A 23,453-nucleotide genomic window follows, 5' to 3' on the forward strand; every position below is an offset into this window, starting at 1 on the left:
ATTGGAGAGGCAGCTGTGTCCTGGAGTGCATCAAGCACAGTGTCACCAGCCAGTCAGGGGAGGTGATTGTCCCACTCTGCACTGGTACAGCCTCACCTTGAGTACTGTGTGCAGTTTTGGGCATTGCAGTGTGGGAAGACATCAGTCTACTGGAGAATGTCCAAAGGTCCAAAGGAGAGCAGCACAAGGATGGTGGTGAAGGGTCTGGAACCATAAGACTGGTGAAAGATCTGGAAGGGATGACTTCTGAGGAGCAGCTGAGGTCACTTTTTTTGTTCAGTTTGGAGAAGAGGAGGCTGAGAGGTGACCTCATTGCAGTCTATGGCTTTCTCAAGAGGGGAGGAGAGGGGACTGACACTGATTTCTTCACTCCTGTGACCAAAGACAGGACTCAGGGAAATGGTAGAAAGATGAATCAGGGGAGGTTTAGGTTAGATATCAGGAAAAAAAGGTTTTTCATCCAGAGGGCAGTTGAGCAGTGGAACAAGCTCCCCAGGGAAGTGGTGACAGCACCAAGCCTGCCTGAGTTCAAGAAGCATTTGAATGACACTCTTAGGCACATGGTGTGATTCTGGGGGTGCCATACACAGGGACAGGGGTCAGACTTAATGATCCTGATCTCTTTCTTCCAAATCCACATACTCTCCAATTCTATGATTTTATGACTCTTATTTCATAATAAGAGTCTGTTGAAGTCTTATTTTGTAATAACTCTTATTTTATAAATAAGACTTTGTTGAGTCTTATTTTATTGTGAGAGTCTGTTGAAGATTCTCTGGAGGCTTTAGTTGCGTATTCAAATGGTAGGCTGGCTGTTAGGAATCTGATTATGGTGGAAAGAAGTCTAAGCCTTCATTCATGCCTGGTATTATGGTGCTATCCATCTCACTGCCTACTTAGGTGGGAGAATTTTTGTTTCATTTGTAGTTTTCAGACCAGTACAGTGAGCTGCAATGACTGTCAGATTTTCTTCAGCTACACAAAGCACTTACCGAGACCAGCTACAGTCAGAAGTAGCCCCCTATTAAGAGATGCCATCCAGCTTACATTTCACCTCAGAGGAATCTTTTCATTCCTGTTACCTGAATAATATTGCAGGCCTTCACAGGAAATAGACACTTATGGCATATTTGTTTCATAAAATAGGAAGTAACTTTACACAAATTTTGCTGTACTTGGTCTTATGGAGGAGTATGCCAAAAGTTTCATTTTGTTACATTTTCTTTTTAATGTGGATAATCTTCTGAGAAACAGTGTAAAGGACTAGCAGGTGAAACTTCTAAAATGAGCTTTCTATCCATTTACTAATATTTTCAAGCTAAAAAAGAGATGCCATAGTAAACTCTATTTTAAGATTATTGAGTCTAACCTTAAACCTGTGTCAGCTCTCCAGACTCCTCACTCAAAGTTTAAAATGATTATGCTTTGTCCTCTCATTGCAAGACCCTGTAAAAAGTCCCTCTCCATCTTCCCTGTAGGTCCTCTTCAGTTACTGGAAGGCTGCTACTAGGTCCCCCAAGAGTCTTGTCTTCTTCAGGCTGAACAAGCCCAGCTTCCTCAGCCTGTCTTCATAAGAGTGGTCCTCCAACCCTGTGACCATTTTCATGGCCTTCCTCCAGACATGGTCCAATAGGTCCACCTCCTTCTTGTGTTGGGGACACAATATTCCAGGTGAGGTCTCACCAGGGGAAAGCAGAGGGGCAGAATCACCTCTCTTGATCTGATGGCCACACTTCTTTTGATGCATCCCAGGATGCAATTTGCTGTCTAGGCTGAAATTGCACACTGGTGGCTCATGTCCAGCTTTTGATCCACTAGTACTCCAGGTCACTGGAGTGAGTACACACTGCTGCTTTCCAGGGTGTCCTCCTCCAGCCTGTTTTCATGTCTTGGGTTGCCTTGGCCCAGGTGCGGGACCCTGCACTTGGCCTTGTTGAATCTCATGATGGTTCACTTGGATCAATTTTATTTTTTTTCCCTGAAGCATAGAACATCGAATATATATCTTACCTATTCTTCAAGCTTTTTTGTTTTTAAGCAAGTAATAAATTGCTGAATTGGTATTTAGTTATGTGTGTATTTATGACCCTCCTAATGTGACTGTAAATTAAAGCTTTTATTATTATTTATTCAGAATAAATGGACACTCAAAGACAGGAAGTCAGTAGGCAAAAAAAACCCCAGAACCACACAAGATTTTTTTCCTTTTTGTACTGACTGCTAGAAGTCATAGGGAAGTTTATATCAGAATACTTATGTACAAGGACTTACCAGTGTTTCAAACCAAAGTGCTGGAGAAAAGGTAAAGGATACAGCAACAAAGAGAGCACTAATTAGAACCTTACAAATAATTTCTCCCAGTTCTAAAAGAATTCAGAATTTTAAATTGCTGAGTTGCTAAGTGTATCCTGTGACCTTATGAATCTGGAACCCAACATGCAATCTGAAATACATCACAGAGACCAGATAAGGACTGCTCTGACTCCTCTTTTATCAGAGAATAGAGACAGAAATCATAGCTTCACTAGAATTATTTAATCAAAGTAATTTTGGTACTAAGAACAAAAAAAAAAAAAACCCATACATAAGACTTCAAAAATTTGGTATGGTGTCAGCAGAATCAACTTACACAACAAAATTACCTCAGCTGGGGAAATAATATACTTAGATTTTTACTGCTGTTGTGAATGGTGTGACAGTCTTGCATTGCCAGGAAGAACAAAATGTTCTTGAAATTATGTTTGGCTTTAACTTATATCTAGTCCTGTGCAACTAAGAATTTCTTGTAACCAGAAAAACAACACACGAAGTGGTTTTTTATTCAAGAAAAAGAAATTGCATAACTTTAGATGAGGAGAACCTGTAGGTCTTATCTGAAGAAGGTATTTGAAAGCTTTCGTTCTTTGCTGGTAAACACTTAGAAATAGGTTCTATTTTAGACAAATGCACTTTCTGCCAGCGTTGATGTTCTGGAAACATTTAACATATCTGCAGAAAACAGGGCTAGAGTAAAGCACTCAAGCACTTTCCTGGCCCTCAATTACAGGAGCCCAGGAGAATCTTTCTGCAAAAGAGGAAAGGAAAAGGAGAACACTGTGGACAGTAATCAGTCTAATTTGTACTTAGTTAAGCCTGCCTGAAGCAGAGGGACTTCCAGAGACAGTCTGCTTAGTGGGTTAGAGTGGCCTCTAGCATTATTTATGAGACACAGTGGAGTGCAAAGGGGTTCACAGAATGACCAAATTACCTTTGAAAGGACCTTCAAGATCATCAAGTCCAACCTTGGCCTTGTCCAACAACAAGACCTTAAATAAGCCATATACGACTCTTAAATATCTCTAGGGATGGTGACTCCACCACAGCTCTGGGCAGCCTGTTCAGATGTCTTATGACCCTTTTTGATGTCTTTGAAGGCAAGGCCTAACAAGGTGAGGACCAGATAGCAGAGGTAACATGCCCCTACAGAAGATGAGGACTGGCTTTTAAAAGTGTAATAGTTTTCATAAGGGAGCTGTGTCTTTTTTTTTTTTTTTTGTATGAAAAAGGTCAGTATGACAACATTTTGAGCTGAAATAGAGCTGGTTTGGAACAAGACTAGTCACATAGATATGTGCAAGCAAATTTCTCAAAATGTGATGTATAATTTGGAAATAAGTACAAAGCAATGCTGTCTGCCTCTACAGGTTGTTTGAGAGGGACCAAATCTTTCCCTAACCAACAAAGTACAGTAATGACAAAGACTGAAAAGTGTTGAAAATGAAGATAAAGCAGAGGATGCTTGTCTTGCTAATTGTGGTAAATATCTACAAGAAATTAATTGCATTTTATGCATGTTCTAAAGCCATTTTCCCATCCTCTTGATTTTCTTGCTTTACTAGAAGCTTTGTATATAGATGTTAGCAGGACAAGAATTGTCTCTCATGGTCAGAAAATAGTATATAGCAGTAATCAGGGTATAAAGTGGCCATGCACAACCCTCACGAACATCTAAGCAGCTGAAAGATTTGTCATTGTTTTAAAGCATAATCCTTAAGTAGCATGGGGTAAGCATATGCAAATAGTTAATAAACTTGAGGTAAACCTCTGTGCTTTGACTTTCCGTCCTGAAGAATGTAATGCTTTTGTGGCATAAGTGATAATATGAAAAATCAAAGGTATGTTTTGCAGTAATTCTAATGTTCCATGGTCTGGTTCAATGATTATTGAGAAAACACATATCCCAGCAACCAGGAATCAGAATTATTTTCAATTTCTTTACAGCTTGTCTGAATTTTTAAACTCCATGTGATTTTCCCAAATCAGTGGAAATTATGCACCTAAACAAAGAATAAATCAGGTCACTGCATGGATAAAGAGCCAAAAGCTTTAAAACTTGCAAAGTGCACAGCTATGACAGCAGTAGCAACCCTTTTGATGACAAAGATGTAGGTATGTCACGGGTATATCTCTGGCATCTTGTTGTATCTCCCTTTAGCCTATCTCTTTTATCATTCACCTTAGAGAAACTGTAGACTTAAAAACACAGAGGGACCTCAAGAAGGCAGCTGTCCACCTATGCGAATCACTGCTTGTGTCTCTCAATTTTCAGTTGCTACCATTGACCTACCTCTACTAAAAGAAAATAACATTTTCATTTATTCTGTTTTCATACTAGGTCAGTAATAGAGCAGAAAGGAGGAACAGATGTACTAGGATTTGAAGCAGTTCACAGAATATCTATTTTGATTTCAAATCTCCACCCTCTGCTCATTAAACTCACTTACCATATGTGTATTATTAGCATAAATGTTTTAGCTCTGCAATGTTTTTTTCCTCAGTTCTTTGCAATTCTTTACGTTATGCCTTGGGTTGGCCTTGTAATTTCCTGTCCTCCACATTTAAAGAGTTCTGGTATTATAAAATTGAATAATTTCTCCCCTGGAAAATGGCAGCTCTTTTCTCTTTGATAATGCTGAGATGTTATAATAAAGAATCACATCAGTAAAGATTTCTATTAATTCTTACATAGTTACAGGATGGTCAAAACTGAAATGGACCTTTGGATGTAATTTTAGTCATATACGAACAATATACACATTTACATCTTCTGCAGGTTTAAAATTTATTGGAGCATATAAAAGGTCTTTCAGCTCTGCTTGATACTGTTTCATAATCTTTTATGATTCATTAAGTGGCAGGATGGGATAAATCATTTTGTTTGGCAAGCATAGGAACTCACTTCCATTTGCAAATACACATTAAAACAGACTAACAGTTCAAAAATATTGTTAACTCACACAGGCAAGCACTTGGAATGTTTAGATTTTTTTTGCCTTTCAGGGTTTGTTTTCTTCTACAGACCTTTATTCTACTTATTATTTTCATTGAAACAGTTGACTATTACTTGTTTCCTTCACATCTGTATCACAAGCAGTGCTTGAAGATCTTTCGTTTTCCACTTTATTTCAAGACACAGCCTGGTCTGTGCCAGTGTCTCACTTTCTCAGGTAAGGGACACTCTTCCTTGTTTCTACTGTAGCTTAAACCTACAACCTGAAATAACATTGTGGTTCTGTTACTGCTTACAGAACAAGAACCAAAATAGACATTATCAGTTTAAGAGGTTATTAAGCTTCTATGATTTTTAAATCCATGGCCTTTCAAGGGACCACAGCATTTAAGGACTAAAGAGAACATGCTGTTTTGAAAGGAAGATCCTGAAAACAGGGAATCAGCAGCCTCTCAATTTCTTTCTTGTTCCCAGTTCATGCATTTATTACTGGAATTAGCCTACAAGAAAACCTTATTAAGCTGTTTCTCCTTAGTAGGGAGAGAGCCTATAGGGACAGAATGAGTGGTTTTCAATAGAAAACACTTAGTTTCAATAATGAATGTCAGCAGCATCAGAACACACGATGACCAGAGTGATATTTTAAATGAAACAACAAAATCAGCTTGGGGCAGAGATTGAGTAGAGGGCATCCTCAGTCCAGACAACTCTTTTATATATACAAATATAAAATAAAATAAATATATATATATATTAGGCACATTTGATCTTCCAAATAATATTACCAAATGCTGAATTGCATGAAGTTTGAGTATCTTCTTGGCGATATTTTGCAGATGTCGTAAGAGAGATTGTCTTCTGACAATTTAAATGCTTTCACAGCCAAGAGTGGACACTATGTGTTATAAGTAATAACAAAAAATGATTGTAGGAGAAATAGAATAAACTGTTCCATTCACAATTGTAAACTTGACATGAAACACAATTAAAGGACCTTAAGAATTAGTTTGAACATGATTATTTCAGCATGGAAGCTATATATCACACTCTATGTGTGTCAAAGTTGTTCTCAAAGTTGTGTATCAAAGTGAAGCTTATAAATATAGACCATAGAAAATGTGAGCACAGATGAAGAAAAAAATCTCAGACTTGTTTCTTCTATAAAGAAATATAAAAAAAAAACATTGCATAACTCTTTATCTAAACCATTCTGGTCTTGTTCTCTCTTCAGTTTTCATGTTGTCATTTGGGTAGAAGAGAACTTTAGAAGAAAAAATACCATTTTTTTCCTATAGGATCCTCCTTGTCATGATTAATATATTTAGTTGCTCTTTGCCTGTGTTCCACCTTGACACATTTTCAGACAGTAGCTAGGTGACTCTCTGTTATTCTTCCACTGCCCTCCCAAGGGAAGATGAAAAAGGGAGTAAGGGAGAGACACCTTAAGGCTGGAAGAAAAAGTAGGGTAGGTTTAATGAAGTAGTAACAGCAAATTACAAATGATATGAAAATAGGTTAAATATAGAACCCACCCTCCTCAGTTGGTAGTTCCCAACTGGAAAAGTTCCACACTGGACTGGGCACCAGATGAGGATACCTAAGGCCAGGGTCTCAGTGACAGTTTGCAAAAGTCTTAGAACAACAGAACCGGTCCCGCTTGGGAAAACAGAAGATTTTCTCTCTTGGTGAATAATGTTCTTCTCCAGTGAGGAAGTAAGGAGCAGAAGGAGGAACAGCCAGGGGGAGGGAAAAGCAGCAGCTGACAGGCCTTAACTCATCTATCATACCAGCCAGAAAAGGCACCAAAGAGCTCTCTTGGGAGCCATTTCATACTGAGCACTATGGGAAGGAATACCGTGATTGATCCATTTGGATCACCTGACCATCCTTTCCTCCCTATAGGCTCAGCTGCTCCCCATTATCACTTGCACATCAGTCAGCTGGCAGCTGCTGGTGATGTTCCAGGCAGGGTTTTTCCGTCCTGGTCTTATCACACCAAAACACAGGTTTACAGCCAACTTCCTTTCTCGTCTTTGTTACTGTTGTTTGAATATGGTGTTTTGATGAAAATAGTAAAAAAGAGTATAAAAATATTTTTTAAATGGGGGAATATTGGAATTCAGAATTCCTATTTTTTCTCTGGATTTCTCTGAGGTGGTATGTGACAAAAATAAGCAGCAAAGTGTATGGGAAAAAAGTCTTTCTTAGATTGCAGTAATAACTAAGTGATACTGAAAGTACTTCCTCCATTGTGCCATTTTGTGGCCATGCTGGAAACCAAGCAACCAAAGCAAATAACTTTCTTAAAGTTGCAGGAGAAAACAAGATTCTTAGGCTCTGCCAGTTTCTCACATGACACAGAAACAGCGTGTTCAAATGGCTTTAGAAAGGGAACTAAAACATCCTAATCCTTGTTTTGCCTCTGAATGACTGCAAAATTGTCAGACAAGTCACTAAGCCTTGATGTTGCTGTTTTCCTTCTTGCCCAAATTGAGTAGCATCATTTCTTGCTTTTAAAATTGAGCCTTAAAATAATCTAAAAGTTACTTATGACTGGGCTGCCAATAGGAGTTTTGCTGTTATGTAATGAAGGTAGAGTTTCTTCACAGGAAAAGAGAAAATCTGTGGGAACAGAAAACGACCCAGATCGTGTTATTAATTTACCCCTTACCGAGGCCTATGAGGCGAAAGATATTACAGAAGCTTCTGTCACTTCACTGGCACTGAGGCTTCGTTTATAGTGATGGATCTTACAATAAAGACTACAACTTAGTTTTAAGCCATGTTTTGCAACTCATTTCCCACCAGCTTACTGGTGCTGTTTTCTGCTCTTCACTAAATTCATTAAAATTGGCAGCAGCCCACTGCATTTGCTCGCAAGGGATCAGGCATTTCACAGGTATGAGAAGTGAGCCACCTTTAAACCTTCCCATTTCTGGTAAGTTGCATCAAAAGCAAAGCTTTGCTCTTGGAAACACATTAAAGGTTCTCAATGGAAACAAGTCTCTGAAAGTACTCTCTGGAGTCTGAAAGCCTGATCCTTTCACATCTTTGTCAGCAGGAGGGAACCTGCAGAATAACCAATGGGACAGTCCCTCAAGAGGAGATGAGTGAGGAGGTACTTCTACTAGTATGCAAGTGCTAGGGCATGTAAATGTCTTTTAATCTCAGAATAAGTTGTCATTTTGGCCAACTAAGTCTTCAGTGGGAGTCACATCCCACTGAATGGGATGCTAGAATGGGTTGCTAGAATCTAGAGATACTTCAGCTTCAGTAGCAATTAGCCCATTCAACATCTTGCAGTTAAACTATTCTGAAGAATTTCATTTTGTAGAGATGCATAACAGCAAGTACTGTGAAGAGATGCACAATTCAATAGTAACATCACGTCATAGTAGACTCTGCAGCCTATTTCTCTTCCTTAAGTAATGCCAGAAGGGAGTGATAGTTTCATTTAGATGGGTAGGATGCTTTTACGAAAACAAGTAAGTTGAGAATAGATAGCTGTGCTTCACCCCCACCAGTAGACAGACGTAGATCTTTTAGAATGACTCCAGAGAAGGGCCAAAAACATGATACGGGGGCTGGAGCATCTCTGCTATGAGGAGAGGCTGAGGGTGGTGGGACTGTTCAGCCTGAAGAAGATAAGCCTCTGGAGGGGACCTTCTAGCTGCCTTCCAATACCTGAAGGGAACCTATGGGCAGGCTGGAGGGTGAATTTTATTAAGACTGTCCCGTGACAGGACAAGGGGAAATGGTTTTAAGGCAAAGGAGAACAGGTTTCGACTAGAACTTAGGAAGAAGTTCTTCAGTACAAAGGTGGTGAGCCTCTGGAACAGATTGCCCAAGCAAGTTGTTGATGCCCCCTCCCTGGAAGTGTTCAAGATCAGCTTGGATGGGACTTTGAGAAACCTGGTCTAGCTGAGGGGTGTCCCTGCCCATGGCAGAGAGGCCATCTTGTAGCTGAACCTTCAATAATTCCCCAAGGATTTTGCTTAGAGAGCTGCAGCAGGATGTACGAATCATTTCTTTGACTGGACTTATTCGTAGCAGACTCTATGCTGTTTGAGAAGAACCACATAGAGCTCCGTGGTATTTATTTTACTCTTACGAAATGTAGACTAGTAAAAACTAACTAACATACAGCACTTAAATTTATGCGTGTTACTTTGAAAAAATGGAGTTTGACAACTCCTGCTATTGTAAAATATTACTAGTGAGCTTCATAAGTCTTCTGAATGTTTTTTTCACTTGGGTTTGTTAGGTAAAATGTGTCGTGGGCCTCTTTCAGCCTGCAACATGAAATCCTATCAGTATCTCTGCTTTATTATCTTGGGGGAAGTTGCATAACTTTAGTTAATCTAATGCCATTAGATAATAGGTTTTTAAATGTACCAAATTTCCTCTCTCTCTAAAAGTAAAGTCATCTATGGATGCCAATTTTCAGTACATCTGAAGTCATTCTCTTTTGCCTTGCTTTTGTAATAGGTGCAGTAACACAAACCATCCTATAACTCTGTAATTCTAGAAACCAGCATTAGATATTAAAGTTGTGCAGTTATATAGTCTTGAATTTAAATTCCATGCAATCACTGTCAAGCAGCTGGGTGACCTGGAGGTGCCCCTCCCACGCCTCAGGGAGCCCCTGCTCACACTGCACGTGTTGGAGAGGTCAGTCACTGTCCGGCCCTGAGGTTTCCACACAACAGTGAGACTCAATAAGCTGAGGAGCCTTCAGTGCGATGTAATGTGATGCTTGGTCAGCTCGGAAGCGTTTGGGCAGCTGGACGAGATGTCTGTTGCAGGTTCCTTCCAGCTGCACTCCACTCCCTTCTGCCTGTGCTGCCGAAATGCTGGGGCCTGTCCTGGAGAAGACGGGTACGGGCCACGGTATGGGCAACAAAGAGGAAGAGTTGGAAGGCACTGTGCTGCTGGAAGGCTATGACATAGTGGCCATTACTGAAACCTGGTGGGACAAATCCTACATCTGGAGTGTGGCTGTTGATGGCTATAAACTGTTCAGAAGGGACAGGAAGGGAAGGAGGGTTGGAGGTGTTGTCCTCTAAGGTAAGAAATGGATTGAGTGAGAGGAGATGGCCCTAAACAGCAGCCATCAACAAGTCAAAAACTTGAGCAGCCTATTTCTGCAGTCTTCTTATGCTTTCTAAGGACTTACCACCTCTGGAGACCAGGAGACTTTGGTCCAGTACAGTACAGCTGTTCTTGAGTGGGATGAGAAAAAAGATGGAAACGTTGAATGGGACAGCAGACAAAGTCCAGAAACCCAAAAAGCAAACTGTCTGGCTGCTATCTCTCCTGTCCTTCAGCAGTGCGGCATTCTTGAAGCTTCCCTTTCAAGGCTTCTTGTCATTTCCCTATTCATAGACTTGGGCTGGGGAAGTAAAATGAGCACAAGTCTTTCTCCAGGCCAAAACTGTTTGTTTGCTTTCAGTGGTGAGTGCTTAGACCTGTAGAGCAGAAACTGACCCACTACACAGTAAAGCAAAAATACCTGGACCTCATGAAATGCTACAGAAGGAGCTCCTGGAAAAAAAACCTGCTGCCTTTTTTGCACTTTGTTTTGCTGGAGTTAATATTGTACAAATCCTTTCAGCTTCCTCTCTTGAGACTGAGCCAAGGTCCAGCATAATTTTGCAATGGCCACAGCTAGACTGAAGAATCCCATTCCAACCCAAAGATGGTATTTTTAATTATACAGATTCCCTACAAGAGATACTGGGACTTCCCTGTGCAGCAGTGTCCACATTTTAAACCACACGGTGGCTATAGTAGTATGGACCAAGTGGGAGCTGATACCATCTGACCGTCTCTCCCAAAAACTGTAGTAGGGCAAAGCACAGTGTCTCTACTGTTATATTCTCTACAAAATTCCATGTCAAAAGCATCGTTTAAATGAAGGGAAGTAAACCCAGGCAGTCTTCAATTGAGATACTTTTACTGTATGAGATTTTGGTAGAGAAACATTTGGGAAGGTTTCCCCCAAAAATACAAGCCAGAAAAATACAATACATGACATGCTTTCAAAAATACATTGGACTAACGGATTTGCAAGGAGTAGAGCACAGAGATGCCAAAGAATCGGTAAGATCTTTTTTTTTTTTTTTTTTCCTACACCCCAAGTAAGCTGTTTCTCTCTTCACAATGTTGAAAAAGATGCTTATTTTCAAGCTGGCCTTCCCCCTGCAAGCAAGACATCATCTCTCTTCCCCTCAGCTTCTTGCTCAGTTAAAAGACAAAACCAGAGCAACCAGATGATCCAAACTGCGGGTTACAGGAAAGAAAAGAGCAGTTACTGTGGTGCTCTTGCCTCTGTCCCCACCAGCTTCTTATTAAATCTTATTCTGTATTATATATATTATATATTCTTATGTATTCTTATTATACACTGGTATAATGAGAAAAACCAGACAATTAAGTTTTAACTGCAAAGGTATTTTTAAAAATGAGCACAGCTTTCAAATTGTAAGTTCTGTTTTTCGATTACCTCTTCATCCCTTTCCTGTGTTGAAGTCTGCTCATTTCAATGTAGGCTGTGATTTTCCAAATTGTCCGTAATTTCATCACAGTTCACTTAAGATTAGAAACAGAAAAATGTCTAAGAAATCTCAGACACTTAGGCTTCATACTTCATACACTTTATATGCAGAGTCATAAGCGGCTTGTTTGAAAGAATTAAAACTAAACACCTCTAAAAAGATGCTGCAGAGCAGAGGCTAGGTGAGGAAACCCACGCATAATTCTAACATAGTTTTGACCTTGACTCTTTTCCACACTGACTTTCAAAAGCCAATTCATAAATTTTGTTAGCAAAGTATGCAATTGTCACGGTTTAACACTGGCCTGGCAATTAAACCAAATGACAGCTGCTCTCTATTAACCCCTCTCCCCTCCCTGAAAAAGAAAGGAGAGAGAATAAGGGGGAGAGACTTATGGGTTGGAAACTAAACAAACATACAGACAAATAGAGAGGAAAATTGATACCACGTTCCCCTCCCATTTCCCCCAGTATCTCTCACGTCACCACTGAGGCTGCAGGGCAGCCCTGGGAAAGTCCAGGCTGGACTCCTGGAGTCAGCAGCAGCTGGGAACTGGAGGCAGGAACACACAGATATGGGCTGGCACGGATCAGGACCGCAGGCAGACGAACGGATGGAATCCTTCCAGGGTGCCAAAGCAAACGGGGACAGGTGAAGAAGGGGAAGGAGGAAGGGGTCTGACCCTCGTGATCCCTCCAATTTATACTGAGTATGACGTGTATGGGATGGACTACTCTGTTTGGTCAATTTTGGTCACTTATCTTGCCCGCCCCTCCCTAAAGGAGGGTTGCACGTGTCATCTCTTTACTCCTTTTCTCCTTCTGGAGGGCAAAATGTGCCTCAGAACTGAGCAGTGTCCTCGGTTCTGCATACCAGTCTCTAGCTGTAGCTGTAAACACTGAGTGTTATCAGTCCTAGAAGCAGACGCTGACTGAGAAACTTGCTGTTAATTTCAGCGAGTGCAGCTACTGACAAGAGGCCTAGCTGAAAGAAAAATAACAAGACAGAAAATCACCTTTCTCCTAGCCCAAACCAAGACATTCCAAGCCTTGCTCCATACCCTTTGCTTCATGCTCCAGTCCTTACTATCTCCTATCCCTGAACACACCTGTACACAAATTATGACTATCTCTCTATACCAAAACCCACAAAGTAATTTAGTCTATGATTGCAGATGTTCATCTATTGTAGCAGACCCTTAAAACAAGGAGCAATTGTCACCGGTCATGTCCATGGTCCACAAGTTGCAGGCTGCAGGTGTTAACTTTGAGGAAGAAGTTACTGGATGCCAGTCGATGAACCTAGTTCTGGTTTCATCACCACGACATCATCCTGAAAAAGACTCACAGAACACTGTTAGTTTATGCAATAATTCACATAGTAGCCGTCAATGTGGGATATAAATTCATGACCCCCCAAAATTCCATGCTCTACTGATGAAGCTAGCCGAGTAAGAATTAGATATTCTCACCCACCGGTAGATTTCCTTGAGGTACACGTTGTACTTCTCCACCTTCCATCATCACCCACCAAGTGTGTCCAGGCCCTTGAGCAAAAGCAACCCCACCAGTGGGTTTGCCTTTGCCCAAGGCAGGAAAAACCCAAACTGTTTTCCCTAGCAGCTTCTTTTCATGCACCACAGGCACTTTGTCCCCATCCACTGTGTGTAGAAGGTCTGAGTGAGCAGGACCAGCTCGATTGATGGAACCCTGGTCTTAACTAACCAGGTGGCTTTTGCCAAGTGCTTGTCCCAGTTTTTAAAGGTTCAGCACCCATTGCCTTCAAGGTAGTTTTTAACAATCCATTGTACCTTTCCATTTTCCCTGAGGCTGGGGCATGGTAGGGGATATGGTATACCCACTCAATACCATGTTCCTTGGCCCAGTTACTTATAAGACTACATTTGAAAAGAGTTCCATTATCTGACTCAGTTCTTTCTGCTGTACCATGTCTCCACAAGACTCGTTTCTCTAGGCCCAGGATGGTGTTCCAGGCTGTGGTGTGAGGCACAGGATACGTTTCCAGCCACCCTGTGCTTGCTTCCACCATTGTCAGCACATAGCGCTTACCCTGGCGCGTTTGAGGCAGTGTGATACAGTCGATTTGCCAGGCCTCCCCATACCTATATTTCGACCATCTCCCTTCATACCACAGAGGTTTCAACCTTTTATCTTGCTTCATTGTGGTGCATATGTCACAATAACCTGTGCAAGAGCATCCAAAGTTAAATCCACCCCTCGGTCACAAGCCCATGGGTATGTTCCGTCCCTGCCTTGATGACCTGAAGAGTCATGGGCCCATCAGGTAGAAGTAGGTCACCTTTATGGTCCCAGTCCAGATCTATTTGGAACACTCGAGCGGCCTCATCTGCTTGTTGGTTGTTTCACTGTTCCTTAGTAGCTCAGTATGAAGGTACATGGGCATCTACACGATGCACTTTTACATCAAGCTTCTCTAATCAAGCAGCAGTGTCTTTCCACAGTTCAGCAGCCCAGATAGCTTTACCTCTACGTTGCCAGTTGTTTTGCTTCCACTGCTTTTACCAGCCCCATAAAGCATTTGCTAACAGCCGTGAGTCAGTGTAAAGTCTCGGCCACTTTCCTTGTTCAGCAATGTCCAAAGCCAACTGGATGGCTTTCACCTCTGCAAATCGACATGATTCACCATCTCCTTCATCTGTTCTTGCAACTAGTCGTGTAGGGTTCCATCCAGCAGCTTCCCACTTTTGATGGCTTCCTACCAGTGAAAAGAGCATCTTGTTCCTCATTCTCTGGTAGCTGGTCCTATGGTGGTGCTTCTTTAGCCTCTTTTACCACTTTTTCTGGTGGCATTCCAAAGTGTGTGCCTTTTGGCCAATCTGTTATCACTTCTACAATTCCTGGATGATTGAGTCTTTAGCACCTGCCTGCACAATCTCCTGTTTAATGCTTTCAAAAGCAGCTTGCGGTTGTGAGCCCCATTTAAAGTCTTTCTTCTTTTGGGTATCCTCATAGAGAGGTTTCAGAGTCTGATTGTAACCAGGAATATGCATCCTCCAGAAACCAGCAGTTCCCAAAAAGAACCGAGTTTCCTTTTTGGTAGTTGGTGGGGCCAGCAATGTATTTGCTCAGGACACCAGCAAAGACAATTTCAAAAGCTGCAATATATACAGCAGAAATGAATACTCATGATGTGGTGCAAACCTTGTTTTATTGTATCTGAGGGTGTTTCCACCCAGCAGGGAACTTCCTACATTCCCTTGGGCTGTGTGGAGCAGTGCTCAGATGGCCCCACGTTCAGCTGCTAAAAAAATCTTCAACTTAATTTCATTCTGAAACTGTACCCTTAGAATTATCAAGATCGTATTAACAAGATCATCTAAAAAAATCTTTCTTCATCAATAAAAAATGATGGCATTTTACTTTTGAAAATCTAAACATGGAAATGGGTCCTGGTTCACAGGATACAGTACTGGAAACAGGCACCTACTAAAGGTGATTCATGTTACTGCCTTAGGAATGCACCTTTGAAGCAGACTCGTACTCGAGAAGTAGCTATTCATTTCCAGCATTATAAAGGTAACCCTGCACTAGCTCCAGTGTATGCTGAATAGCTCCAGTGCCCTGTCAGTTTACATGATCCTAGCAGGGGGCTGGGCACTTCCTACATAAACTGTAACCATTCCAAAAAACTCCTCTCCCTCCTCCTCCTCCTCCTTCGTTTCATCCACCTTCTCTTTCTCCTCTCCCCTTCTCTTCCTGGTGATTAAGAGACTTCAGGAGAACTAACTGGAGCTTGATTGGGGCCTGTGTGTGCTCAAGGCACATCGGCTCCCTTGGCCACAAGCACTCTCAGCTTTTTTCATCAGAGAGATGCTCGAGACCCTGTCCTGGACTCTTTCCACTGTGCTCATCTCTTTCCTGGACTGGGGATCTCCGCACCGGACACGGTACGCTTGTCAGTCGGGGCTTTCACTCCCCAGCCCCAAGGCTGGGGCTCGTGTCTCCTGGGTGCGGCCACCAGCAACATTGTGTCGTCACCAGAGAGTCACAATGACTCCAACATGCTATTTAAGGCCCGCTGCAGCCCTGACCAGTCACAGGGTTGTCCTCACGCCTGGAGGACAGTGGTCTGCAGGAGGGGAGACGAAGGACCCCCATCCCGCAATCTGATTGAGGAGAGCGCAGAGAGGATCTGCTAGACGGGGACACCGGCAGGGCCCAGGGCACAGGTCCCTACCTGCTGCACCCCCTATCTGTGTGTTGTTCTTCTTGGGGAGATGGGCAACGTTTTCCGGCACTTCCAGTTCCTGCATCCACCGACCGGAGAGGTGAGTCATAGACTCATAGAACTAGAGAAGCATGGAAGGGCTTGGGTTGGGAGGGATCCTAAAGCTCACCCAGTCCCAAGCTACTGCCATGCCCCGGGCAGGGACACCTCCCCTTAGACCAGGGTGCAGAGCTGGCACCTCTTCAGTGCTTCTGCCCATCAGCTTTGATGCTTCCTGCAGGTTGTGTCCCCAGGGCAGGTGATGAGCTTTGTATCCCTTCTGTTTGCAGCAGGAGGTGGTGCAGGATGAGGTCCCAGCAGTCCAGGACCTGGCAGGCCAGGAGGTTCTGACAGACCAGGAGCATCTTGCAGGCCAGGATCAGGCAGCCCACGGCCAAGCAAACCATGGCAACCTGGTGGAGGAGCTGGCAGCCCAGGACAGCTCTTCTTTTGCTTTTAGCCCCAGCCAGGTGTCCCAGGCTATGCCATCCTATGTCTCTGAGGACATCTGCTCAATCTGCCAGGACACCATCAGAAACCGATCCTGCACGAGTGGGTGCTTCCATTCTTTCTGTTTTGAGTGCATTATGGAGTGGGCCTTCAGACGTTCCACCTGCCCCCTCTGCCGGAGGCGTTTTGACTGTATCTTCCAAGAGCTGGGACTCTACAGATACGAGATACACAATGTTGAGCTCTACAGACAACAGAGAGCTCAACGTATTGCTGCAGAAAGGAGGCAGCCCCACGCCTCCTCACGCCACCAGCCTCACAGTCCTGCCAGCTCAGGCCAAGGTGGTGACCAGGTCAGGGCCTCGGAGTCAGTCCAGAGCCTACCGCAGCGTGAGGATGCTGGTGTCCATGCTGGGGCTCAAGAGTTCGTCCAAAGAAGGTGGGGTCTCCATGGCCACAGGCAGAGCCTGGCCACCGAGGGCTCCTCTTCCCCTGCTGCCAGCACCAGCCAGATGCCTGCGCCCACGCTGCTGGATATCTCTGACAACACCTGCCCAATCTGCAGGGGCAGCATCAGGAACCTAGCCTGTGTGAGCAGGTGCTGGCACTGTTTCTGCTTTCAGTGCATTTGGGAGTGGATCCAAACAAATGCCACCTGTCCCGTCTGCCACGTGACTCTTCGCTGTATCTTCCGTCAGCTGGGACCCCAACAATATGAGATCACAGATGTTGAGGCTTTCAGACGAGAGCAAGCTCAACGTAATGCTCTAGAAAGGAGGCAGCAGCACCCCGTAGGCCCCCAGCCCCGAGGACCTGACACCTGGGACCAACCTGGTGGCCTGACTGGGTCCCGGGAGAGCCACTCACACCCATCCCATAGGTGGCACATTGATAGCAACGCTGAGGCCCAAGAGAGGGTCGAGGGCAGATCCCTTTTGCAGCAGCTCAGCAGACATACCACGGCCCAAGACGAGGTCCAAGGCACGTCCACATGGCGTCAACTCAGTGGCCACATCGGGACCATCGAGAGAGTCCAGAGTAGGTCCCCTTTGCGGCAGCTTGATGGCCAGGCTGGGGCCCAAGAGAGGGTCCAGAGCAGTCCTCCTGCTCAGTCCCTCAATGGCCACCACATCGGGGCCCAAGAGAGGGTCCAGAGCAGTCCTCCTGCTCAGTCCCTCAATGGACACCACATCGGGGCCCAAGACGGGGTCCAGAGCAGTCCTCCTGCTCAGTCCCTCAATGGCCACCACATCGGGGCCCAAGAGAGGGTCCAGAGCAGTCCTCCTGCTCAGTCCCTCAATGGACACCACATCGGGGCCCAAGAGAGGCTCTGGGGCAGTCCTCCTGCTCAGTCCCTCAATGGCCACCACATCGGGGCCCAAGAGAGGCTCTGGGGCAGTCCTCCTGCTCAGTCCCTCAATGGCCACCACATCGGGGCCCAAGAGAGGGTCCGGAGCAGGTCCCCCTTGAGGCAGCTCGATGGCCACGCCGCAGCCCAAGAAAGGGTCCCACGAAGATTCCAGAGGTGGGATCTCCGTGGCCGCAGACAGGCCCAGCACTCCGCAGGCAGCCGGCGGCAGCAGCAGAGCAGGGCTCGGGGTGCTGCTCCCCTGCAGGGAAGATCTGCCAGGCCCGAACGGGACAGGCCGGCCTCCCCGGGGAGGAGCGAGCGGCCCCGGCGAGCAGGGCGGAATTCCTCAAGGCAACAGCAGGGGAGAAGGAGCCAGTCCCGGGGCCGGTCCCGCAGCCCCAGAAGGCCGGCAGCGCCGCGGGATCAGCGGAGGAGGGGGCGGAGGAGTGAGGACCGAGCTCCGAGCCCTGAAGATAACATGCTGGCCTCCTCCAGGAGAAGAGAGCAACGCCAGCGTGGAGCCCGCAGGTCTTCTGGAGCACAGCGTGCTGCAAGGAGCCGATCCCGGCAGCGGTCCCACAGCCGTGCCGGGCGCAGGGCCCGTTAACTCCCGCTGCCAGGAAGGGAAGCACAACGCTGGCCCCCCTGACCATCACCTGAGAGGCAGCGGGATGAGGCGAGGGCAGACGAGACCCTGGAGGTGGTGCCTGGGCAGCTGCTGAGGGACACGTGGACGCTGGCAGAGAGGATCTGCTGGACGGGAACAGCGGCAGGGCACAAGGTGCTGGTTCTGACCTGCTGTACACCCACCCTTGTGCTCTGCTTGCCTGGAAATGCTTTCCTGCCTTCCCAATCCCACCCGCTCGTGTTGGAGAGGTCAGTCGTAGAGTCATAGACTTATACAAGTGTGAAATGGTTTGGCTGAAGAAGGATCTTAAAGCTCCCCCAGTCCCAAGCTCCTGCCATGCCATGGGCAGGGACACCTCCCATTAGACCGGGGTGCTCCTAGCGGCAGGCAGACTCTGAGGGTGCTCTCAGCTCCACAGTCACCGCCCTGCAGGAGAGCAGGAGCACACAGGGATGCCCCTGGTGTCGCCCCTCTGCTCCGGGGCAGTCACCAGGGCTTGCAGCAGCACATGGAGGGCCCCTGGGGCAGAGCTGGCAGCTCTTCAGCGCTTCTGTCCACCAGCTTTGCTGCTTCCTGCAGGTTGTGTCCCCAGGGCAGGTGATGAGCTTCGTATCCTTTCTGTTTGCAGCCGGAGGTGGCGCAGGAGGAGAACCGGGCAGCTCAGGAGGACCCGGCCTCCCAGGACCTGGCAACAAGCGTAGCAGCATCAGCCATCAACAGAGGGGGGACTGGGCTGAGGGTCGAAGTCAAAGCACCAAGGGTGACATCCTCGCCTCCTCCAAGAGAACAGGGTGCCCTCAGCATGGAGGCCGCAGTTTGTCTGGAGAACGGCGAGTGTCAAGGAATCGTGGTCCTTGACAGAGGTCCCACGGCCGTGCCAGGTGCAGGGCCTGGCATCTTGTGGCAAACAAGGGACTCCAAGAGGTGGTGGGAAGGGACCTCTGAAGATCACCTGGTGCGAGCCCAGCTAGGGAAGGGGCTGCCCCAGGCACAGCCTCCCGGGCCCTCTGGGCAGCCTGTTCCAGAACCTCCCTCCAAATAAACAAGGTTCCTTTAGGTGGCAAGTACTGCCTTAGGCTAGGAGGGATTTGACCTTGAAGAGGCAGCACTCTGCCCTTGATCTGAGAAGGGTGTGAAACATGGACTGACTATTTACTGATCACATTAATGGTTAAGCGAGTTGTAGTTAGATTAGAAGTAGAGGTAGATTGTAATAAAGTTTTGATGATGTTTCAACCACTTGGGAATTTGTGTGAGGCCGCCAGTCAGTTCTCCCTAGACTCTGGAACGCCTCTTACGAGTTCCACGGACTTATGCATCATGACTCAGCCATGCTGGTTTCTTTTCTTCCTTGCTAGATTTCTTACACCTGGGGAGTGAGATCCTATACATTCCATGCACAGGTTCCTTGAAGATCTGCCAGCTCTGTTCCTCTGCCTTGTTCCTGAGGCCCGTTTCTCGGGGTGTCCTGTTGAGTAACTCCTTGAAGAGCTGGAAGTTTGCTTTTCTGAAATTCAGGGTCCTGACTGTGTTCCTTGACTCATTCGTGACCCTTAAGTGCTGTGACTTCCCCTGGTGCATGGCCACTGCAGCCGAGGCTGCCTCCAGTCTTGAGATCCCTGATGAAGCTCATCTCCATTGGTGAGGAATAGATCCAGTATTGCCTCACCTTGGGTGGCTGTGTCTATTTCTTCTCTGATAAAGTTATCTCTGAGGCACTCCAGGAGTCTCCTGGGTTGCCTACAGCTTGCTGTGTCACTTTTCCAGCCGATGTCAGGGTGCTTGAAGCCCCCCAGCAGGACAAGAGCCTGTGAATCTGATGCCTCCTGTAGCTGGAGTAGGAATGATTCCTCAAGAGGTTCCTCTTGACTGGGAGGCCTGTAGTAGACTCTGACCACAAGTTTCCCCTTGTTGCCTTGATCTTTTGTTGCCTTGATCTCTAATTCCTACCCATAAGTTTTTGACTTGCTCATGGAGGCGGTTTAGGGACGTCTCCTCTCACCCAATCCATTTCTTACCTCGGAGGGCAACACCTCCAGCCCTCCTTCCCTTCCTGTCCCTTCTCAACAGTTTATATCCATCCACAGCCGCACTCCAGATGTAGGATTCATCCCACCAAGTTTCAGTAATAGCCACAATGTCCTACGGATAGTGAGGATTGGGCTGACACAGGTGCAGGACCCTGCATTTGCTCTTGCTTAGCCTCAAGAGGTTCACCTGACCTCCCCTACAGGTTGTTTGGTTGGTTTTTTTTTCAAAAACCTTGAAAATCCTCCTATAGCTCTTTCAGCTTGATGAATACAGCCTGAATTTCAATGTATCGTTCCAATCTTGCCTACTGTTTTCCTTGTAATAGATGTGAAATATCTGGAAATATCAGGAAAACACACCCCAAGGTGTTGCACACATCATCTTTCTGCACCACCTGACAGCAGGAGCACAACCCAGAAAGTTGGGCTGATGCAGCTCTTAAACCAAGGTGTGAGAGTCAGCTGATACCACTGCTGAGAACATCCTAGCAGCTGCGAATTCTCCTCCTAGATAGCTCTCTTGTCCCCTCCTACTTGTCCTTGTTCCTTGGTATGAAATGCAGCAGATCGGCTCTGGATGTAGAGGGAACAGTCTTCACACCACTTTCTCCCCAGGACTCTCAGGAAGTTACCTGCACAAGAAGGAAAGTGGAGTAGCTATTGTGTGTGAAGGACAGCTTGTCTCAAGCTGCTGCTAAAGGGATGATGAGGGGGATTGAGTCAGAGTGCTCTTGAGTTAGAAACTGGAAATCTATCTCTTAAACATCCTGGGGTTTTTTCCACTTCCACTGTATTGCTTCTCATCACCACACCTTGCTTCCTCTAGATGCTATGGTATAATCTGGTTTTCTCCGTCATGAATTTGAACTTTAAATTCTGTCTACAACATGAATTTTATTTCAGCAGATGAGCTCTCAATGTCACTCTTCATCACCTTTGCAAATTCCTGGAGATCTGAGAAAAGGTTTCACAATGACTAGAAAAAGGTAAACTATACATCCGTCTTCAAAAAAGACTAGAAAAGACACTAGAGTTGTCAGCTTCCGCACAGGCCCTCGGCAGTTCATGGAGTAAATCTTCATGGAAGTCTGTTACAGGCACACGGAGGAGAAAAAGGTGGTTAGTAACAGTCAGCATAGATTTACCACGGCCAAATCATACCAGTTTTTGTGGCCTTTAGCAGGCAACACTGAACAACACTCAGCAACAGGGCTGCCACTCAGATTGAGTTGGCAGGCTGGAGGAGCGTACTAGCATAAACCTCATCAGGTTCAAGAAAGACAAATGTAGTGTTCTGGACCTGGTGCAGAGCAACCCTTTGTAGGCTGGTGACTGACCAGCTCAGGAGCTGCTCTCCAGGAAAAGACCTTTCAGTCTCACTGCATAAGCTAAACATGGAACACCAAAGCACTGTAAAGTCAATGAGAGCTAATCAAGTACAGGCCTATATTAGCACGTATATCCAGCAGGAAGCAATTATTTTCCTCCCTTACTAGACTCACTGGAGCTGCAGACAGTTTTCATAGGGTTGCAGATGTGACCCTATGCTAGGAAAGTCCTTTAAGCTCAACCACAAACACAAGACTGCCAAGTTCAATCTGGGTGTCACATCCATATGACTTTTAAATACTTCTAGGGATGACGACTCAACCACTTCCCTGGGCAGCCCATTCCAACGCCTGACAGCCTTTTCATTCAGGAAGTATTTCATGATGCCCAATCTGAACCTCACCTGCCACATCTTGAAGCCATATCCTCTTGTGCTTTCACTTGTTACTTGGAAGAAGAGGCTGACATGCCCCTGGCTACCGCCTCCTTTCAGGTAGTTGTAGAGGGGGATAAGGTCTCCTCCCAGCCTTCTTTTCTCCAGACTAAACAGTCCCAGTTACCTTAGGTGTTCCTCATAAGACTTGTGCTCCAGACTCTTCCCCAGCTTTGTTGTGCTTCTTTGGACTGGCTACAGGACCTCAATATCCTTGAAATGAGGGGACCAAAACTACTGAAGACACTGAACTTTTGAGGTGTGGCCTCACCAGTACAGGGGGACAACCACTGCCCTGGTCCTGCTGGCTACACTATTTCTGATACAAGCCAAGATGCTGTTGCCCTTCTTGGCCAGCTGAACACACTCCTAACTCCTATTCAGACAGGTGTTATTCAACATGCCAAAGTCCTTTTCCACGGGGCAGTTTTCCAGTCACTCTCCCCCAAGCCTGTAGCATTGCCTGGGGTTGTTGTGACCCAAGTGCAGCACCCAGCACTTATTTTTTGAGGAACCTCACAAAATTGGCCTCAGCCCATTGCTTCAGCCTGTTCAGGTCCATCTGCAGTGCCCTCCTACCCTTAAACAGATAACACTCCCACACAATTTAGTGTCGTCTGCAAACTGACTGTGGGTACACGCAATCCTCTCATCCAGGTAATCCATAAAGATATTGAAGAGAACTTGCCCCAGGAGCAATAGGTCTTACTACTAAAGACTGAGGTAAAGAAGGCATTAAGTACTTCAGACTTTTTGTCATCCTTCCTCACGGTATTTTCCCTGTCATCCAATAATGGATGGAGATTCTCCTTACCCCTCTCAGTGTACTAGTAGAAATTATTTTTTTTTTTTTTTTTTTTTTGTCTTTTACTGCAGTAGCCAGCTGAAGTTCTCGTTAGGCTTTGTCCCTTCTAATTTTCTCCCTGCATAATGTCACAACATCCTTATAGTCCTCCTGAGTTGCTTTACACTTCTTCCAATGAGCATAAACTGTCCTCTTTTTCCTGAGTTGCAGCCAAAGCTCTCTGTTCAGCCATGCCATTTTTCTTTCCCTCCAGCTCATACTTCAGCCCCCAGGAATGGCCTGCTCCTGGGCCTTTAAGATTTCCTTCTTGAAGAGTGTCCAGCCTTCCTGGACTCACATGTGCTTCAGGACTG

At 45.6% G+C, this 23,453-nt stretch overlaps 1 long non-coding RNA gene across 1 annotated transcript; it reads left to right on the forward strand.

The window, feature by feature from the left end:
- Nucleotides 1-18,467: 18,467 nt before the first annotated feature.
- On the forward strand, nt 18,468-19,739 carry LOC139790010 (uncharacterized). The gene is made up of 2 exons (XR_011723340.1): nt 18,468-18,656; nt 19,132-19,739. It is a non-coding gene; the product is annotated as an uncharacterized lncRNA (long non-coding RNA).
- Nucleotides 19,740-23,453: the final 3,714 nt, after the last annotated feature.

Source organism: Heliangelus exortis, chromosome Z, assembly GCF_036169615.1.
Source record: "Heliangelus exortis chromosome Z, bHelExo1.hap1, whole genome shotgun sequence".
NCBI lineage: Eukaryota > Metazoa > Chordata > Aves > Apodiformes > Trochilidae > Heliangelus > Heliangelus exortis.